The following is a 7,276-nucleotide window of genomic DNA, read 5'->3' on the forward strand; positions in this document are numbered from 1 at the left end:
AATTAGAAACATTGTCCAAAATGTCTAAAACAACAAATCCTTAATTAATACTCATTCATTATTGTATTAGATTACTAACAGAAATATAATTTCACAATTGGAATGGGGCATCATCAACACATCTTCTGTTCAAAAGAGGCATTTACGCTTTGTATGACTCCGTTAAAGCCAGATCTGGGTCCGTGATGGGCGATGAAGTAGTTCTTGTGTCCTACAGCAGCAGAAGGGTGTGACTCAGTGGTCAGGAGGGAGGACAGTGGGGGGAGAAGATGACTGTTGTTGTGTGGGTGTGCTGTGTGTGGAATTTATTGTTTTCTGAGTTAATACGGTAACCGTCATGATGTGTTGTCAGCCTGAAGGTTCATGATTGTTATGAAAGTATTCATGTTCTGCTTTTTTATTTTTTATATACCAGCATAGAAGGCATCTGATTAAATTTGGTTTGTCAAAAAGATGCAGGTTTTGTTCTGTTATGTGAATTCATCCTAGAGGGTTTGTGTGGACACAGATGGACGTGGCAGCTATAGCGTATATAAAGAGAGTGTGAATGAATCATAAGTATGGACAACAGTCCGGCCGGCTGACGAGAGGGCCGGTGATGGCATGACGTGGCATGTGTGCAGTGGAGATCGAGGAAGTAGTCAATACTTGTCCTGAAGCGTGGCTTTGTAAAGGCCACTACACATGGCTATGAAACAACCCAGCTGCTCTTATTTACTCTGATGATTTTTCTGCACCGAGCATGTTGTTCAGAAAAACATGACATTTATATAAAACAGCAGTACACAGTATTTCATATACGTGCTCTTAATTTGATGGTTTAATCAAACTTGTCGGGTCATTGAAAACAAATCCCCTCCGGACATCACTTTTAGCCACTACTAATAAAAACAACACGTATAATATTGGATTAAAGGCAATACATTAAAGGTGTTGGATTAAAGGCATATGTTCCGGATGGCGTCAAATGCATCTATTTTTACCAACTGCCCGTTCATAAATGCATTCTGGGGAGATTATCTTTAGTGATATAGATTATATCGTATGTAGACTTGAAGATTTAGTGGTAGACTCAGATCAGTCACTCCTCCACAGCATCTGGCCCCAGACAGATGTAGATACTTTAATGGATTTTATATATTTTAAAACTGCAGAGTAGTTAAATCTGTTGCATTTAGATAGCATAATGTGTACATTACATAATGAATTTGTTCTTTCATTAATGGCACCATTTTACACGGAAGCATTTGATAATGTTGGACAGGCACATGTAAACTAGCCTACTAAACATAAATGCCTTTTCTGTGAATATTTGTGTTTTTTTGTAGAATGGGAGTTGGAATATTCACAGTTTTATGTACTGCATTCTGAGAATCTCACATGACCTTCAGCAGCATCATTTGATTTTATGCTGTTCTGAAAGTTAATCTGGTGGTTTTTAGAGGAAGGCGGCTACTGTGATGCATCTGATACTTCTTTGCATTGTGTGTTTCTGCTCTCGGTTTCAGACCTCAGCTGTGCTGCAGTTTCTAATGTGCCCCAAGAGATGATGCTTTAGTTGGTTGTTGCTCTTCATCGCCAAATTTCCTGTTGTACACATGTGACACCCAGTGCCTTTAGAGAGAACAGAGTTTCCTGAAATGAATAGACACTGTAATATGACCTGCTTGAAACCCTGTGGGACGAGTTTAGAAAGGCCTACATTAGTAGCCTAACATTAAATCTTTGTTGAATTTGATTGAAATTGAGGGCATCTGTCTGTCTGTAGATAGATAGATGGATGGAAAGATAATAGTTTTATTTGTGATAATACAATTAAAAAATCTTCAAATTTTGCTGACATAATCCTTGGCCAGGCTCTCATACAAATTATGAACACACTTTTCGCCATGTTGTAGCCTATATATTAATATATATATTGGAACTGTATTACAATCATAGAATAAAAGTATATTTTATTACTTGTATGTGTAATATGAATGTTATTTATAATAATTAGCCATCCAGCGGTATGTTATTCCCCACTACTACAAAAAAACTGATAACACATGGGCTCATCCGGGTAACTGAAGTCAGCGCTATACGCTTGCTATGAAAGGTTTTTCTTCATGGAAGTTTTGCGTTTGGTCAGCTAATAAAATATTAAAACTCGAATCAATAATTTGTGTAGCCTACAATAATTTAATTATGTCATCGAGGTATTGCGACTCTCTCTCTCATGTTTCATAGAAACGCAGCTGCTGCCATTTTGCAACTATTGATTCTAGCCTACACCAGATTATGAGATAACAAACAGGTAAGATTGTAAAACAGTTTAATCTCAAATCAATATCACTTATCCCCATAATTATTTGTGGCAAAATGCCGGCTGAATGTAGGCTACATTATCTTGCATATTGTAATTCATTGGAAATATATTTCAATAATTATACAAATTGGAAATAATTCATCACTGGTTTTCTAGCTGTACTTTTCCAACATCACCAGACGGAACTGCCGTTTCTGGGCTGCCCGTCATAATCAGTGGCAGAGCCAGAATTCAAATCGCATAGGTCTCCTCAACCCATGTTTTGCTCTGTCCAACTGCTGTGCTCTGACACAGGATATCCCTAAAGGGGAGAGACGGCTAAACAATATCAGACCTAATCAACATTGTTTGTTAACAGTAAGCCAGACATCCTTCTCGATGATATAACACCCCGGCCACGCCCAACATAGCCTACATAAACAATACGCCGTGAGCCCCCAGGCAACATTTCAATATGGACTTATAATGTGTTTTAATCACAAATAGGAATATCAAATGCTGGCAGTAAACTTATGCCAAGTTCAGAGTCAACCCTTAATTCAGTACTTCTGTCATGCACCTAATGGAGTGAAGAACATAAAAATGTAAAACTGCTGTTCAAACAAACCACATAATCATCAAATATTAATAAACGACATGACTAAGTCAGTCGGAAGCCTTGTTTACATCAGTATCATGGACACTAGTGTTATTTTAGTATCATTGAGATACTATTATAGTTTTTTGAATTTTTTATTTTTGTAGTTTTAATTTTAACGGTCTAGTAATTTTGTTGTGCGTTTTTGTCATTGTTTATATTCATGTTTACTTCAGTTTTAGTTTTAATTATTTTAGTACATCAAATTAAACATAGAAATGTTGCTTTGACAACTAGGCCTAGTTAATAAAATAACTTTGAGTTTAATATTATTTAGTTCAAGTAAAGAATTTTTAAATTTTTTATTTTAGTTAACTATATAACCTTGACATAACGAGTACTCTCTCTAAAACTTTGTTATGCATGTGTGTTTGTGTTGTTCTGCCTTTCTTTGTGTCCATCTGAATAATATTCCCGATAATAATTGCAATTATTTCAATTGATATGCTTCCTAACCTGAATCCTGAACCTGACTTGTCTGTCTCAGGTCAGCTTACATAAACAACTTTGACCCCTTGGTGAAATCTAGAAAATCCTCATTTATTTGTGGCCACACGTGACTTGAGGCCTCATTTAGATAATGATCGATATTAGACCTGTGAGAGGATTCTCATTATGCCAATTCTAAATTGAGGTCCTGCGAGGTGGTCTGGTTATTTGCAGCTTCCTGTCACCATCAACAATGTCATGAAACATGAAATGGGGTGTCAAGGTGTTTGGTCATCCTGTGCAGGATGATGTGGGATTTTTTCCCCACAAATGAGGCGGGTTTAAGTGGTATTAGAGGGGGCTGCCCACATGATGTCAGCTAATGATGTCACAGCTGATGGAAAAAGCCATGGAGAAACATCTGTTCAGTTGAGTTGAGGAATATTTCTGGTAAAAGGTAAAAGGTTGATCACTTGTGAGAGGCGATTGTTTGCAAGACACCATTAAAACCACTGAGGATTCATGGGAAAATGTAAACATGAGCCCTATAAGGCTCCGTTTCAAACAGATGAAACACACACTGTGTGTCTCCACCCTTTATAATACAGTGTTTTTATCGCTGTTGTTGTGTTGAGGTAATACTGTCATTACAGCCACACCCGACCGTATATGCACTAATCTTGTGTCTGGCTGGACTTTACACAGGCTTTACAGTAAAACGAAGCCGAATGGTTAAAAACTGTGCGGTCACCGAGATTCAGTGAAGCTCCCCACACTCTTTTAAATGGCAATTTATATAATCTTATGATCCGAAACACAGAAGTAGTGCAAAATGAAACTCATTAATAGTCTTCCTGTGTGTTTGTCATCATTTACCAACCCTTATGGCATGACATTTTTTTTCTAGGAACACAAAATTCTCGCTGAATCTCTGGGCTGTTCTCAGTATAATTGGTTAAGAATGGGTCGTCAAGCGCTTAAAAGACAAAAACACACCGTGAAAGTATTATAAAAGTTGTGTAAATGATTTATATATTATAATCCAGGTCTTTTGAAGACACATGGTAGCTTTTTGAATGTTGTTATGCTCTAATTTTTGTACCTTGACAGAATTAATTTGGAAATGAGCAGCGTGAACATTCTTCTAAACTTCTCCGTTTGTGTTCCATGGAAGAACAACAGAATACGGGTTTGGGACAACGTGACGGTAAGTTTATAATGGCAGAAGTTATATTTTCAGATGAATTATACCTTTAAGGAGCATTATGAATGGCCAGTTTCAAAGCTGCGATTGAAACGGTGGAAATGTTTAGGGAGTACCCCAGAAAGTTTTGCTCTGAGCTGGAAAGAAAAACAGAAAATGGTGGCTGTCATGGCGATTTGGGCAATAGTCACACACAGCAAAACCTGTGGTACTTGTGCTGCAAATGATCATTCAGACACAGACCAAACTGACACAGTAAAAAGATTCATGGAAATGTTCAGACACGTGATGAGGAAGGCACAAACAGGTTTATGTTTAGAAATAATGTAATGGGAGACTAAGCACAGTTTCACACACACACACACACACACACACACACACACACACACACACACACACACACACACACACACACACACACACACACACACACACACACACACACACACACACACACACACACACACACACAAGCAAGCACATGCACACCTCTATAAATAAATTAAATCTAAATTAGTTCCTCACTATTTATTGGTAATCTCAGACAGAACTAGAAACTGGTTACATGATTATTGTGTTTTCACCACAATAAATATTGAGTCAAGGATCAATGTTCAAGGCAGTTTAAAAGTAGACTTTTAACATGTTAATTATCAACCCGAAACACGAGTCCAAATACAATGTTATATATTTTTTCCTGTCCAATGTACCGTTCAAACGTTTGGGGCCAGTAAGATTTTGTTGTTTAAAGAAATAAATTCTTTAATTCAGCCAGGACACATTAAATTGATCAAAAGTGACAGTCAAGACATTTATAATGTTACAAAAGCTTTATATTTCAAATAAATGCTCTCCTTTTGAAATGTTTTAAACCCTGAAATGTAAAATGTATCACAGTTTCTACAAAAGTATTAAGCAGCACAACTATTTTCTTTTTGAGTTGCTGTACAGCTGAAATCTGTTTGCATCATTGAATCATTTTCCTGTTATCACTGTAAAGCTGCTTTGAAACAATAGGCCTATTGTATATTGTAGGCCTAGAGCTACTGTAGCCTATATAAACAACTATATAAATACATATTAATTGTCTGATTTGATTGATCATATTAAGAGAAGCATCCGAGACAGAGGTTCTTTATAAAGCATAATTAAGATCTCCTGAGGTTTAACGTTTGAACCCCTGAGCAATAACATTTTCCTCTGGGTTATGTCTCTATCTGAAAGGGCATTGTGACTAGCATTGTAGAACTTCTCTCAGTTGTGAGAGCTGTGAGAATGTCATAAGTTGCAAATACGAAACAACAAACGCCAGAAGGACCAAGCAGCATGTTGATAATGCAATCAGAGCTCTCTTTTTGTACTTCGAGGAATGCATGTAACTCTAACAGTAGTCTGGAAAGTCTTTGTTTATCAAAGGCAGTCATGTAAAACCCTCCGGTCTGGTCTCACAACACTAAGCTGCCACTCAGAGAGCCTGTGCTTATTCTGGACGTAATCTTACTTTAGCTCTACCTATACACTCTTATGTCTGCAACATAGAAGGCTTCCTATGTCATTCAATCCCAGGACCTTGTCACATATAATCCACAGTAATTGATTTCCCTGTGTGTGTTTGTGTGATGTGTCCCAGCCTCGTCTGAGTTTGTAATGGCTTCTATGTAAACACATATTACACAGATTAACATTCACAATCAAACAAAGGAAGTAGTTACATGTTAGTCTGAACGTCATCACAATCACAAACAGATTACGGTCTCTGTCTACCCAACAGCCCCCCACACACTCACACAAAAACACACCTGTTTCGAACTCCCTCGCATATTCATATTTATTCACACATTGTGGGTGGTTTTGATGGCATTTGTGGCAATATTTTGTTCTGACAGGAGACTGAAATGGCACGCAGGAGAACAAAGGCGCATTTGGAGGCAGCATAAGAATCAGTGACAGATTAAACAGTTAATCCTCTTGAGTATCTGTGGGTCCGACACCCCACGTCAGGATGAATTCCTCTCAACACCGTGCAAGACAATAGAGGTAGAGTCAACAACACAGATAAAGACCTCATGCTCCCAACACACACACACACACACACACACACACACACACACACACACACACACACACACACACACACACACACACACACACACACACTTTCTAGGTAAATTAATTCATGGAATAGCTGAAGGCATGCAAAAGTGCACCTGTCAAGTTACATTAGAATAGTAAAGATGAGTTAAAAAAAAAAAAAGTTTAAAAAGAAAATAATTGAAGTTCTTAGTACCCCTGTTAAATTGACTTAGACTAAAAGCAAATCAATGTCTTGTGTGCTCTTTCCGACGATGGCAACTACGAAAACAAGACAGGCTCAATGGATGAGAAAATGTATAATGGTTTATCTTTAATAACAATTACATTTTTTGAGAGAAATTATAACTTACGTGGCGTGAAAAAAAATAACAGTTTTCAGAAAAATTTGCTTCTGATTGGTCAATTTTATATCCATTTATTTATTTAGTTAAAACAAAGTGGTTGAAGACCCTTTTACTTTTCATAACATTCCATATCTTGTTAAAAACTGATAGATTTTAGAAGGATTTTTGAGGCTTTTCAGCTGGTTAGGAGGGTACCAGCTTGCCGGCCAGCTAAACCAGCTGAGTAACAGCTTGGTAAGACTTGTGAGACAAGCTTAGAA

This window comes from Phoxinus phoxinus (assembly GCF_949152265.1).
Source record: "Phoxinus phoxinus genome assembly, chromosome: 23".
Classification (NCBI taxonomy): domain Eukaryota; kingdom Metazoa; phylum Chordata; class Actinopteri; order Cypriniformes; family Leuciscidae; genus Phoxinus; species Phoxinus phoxinus.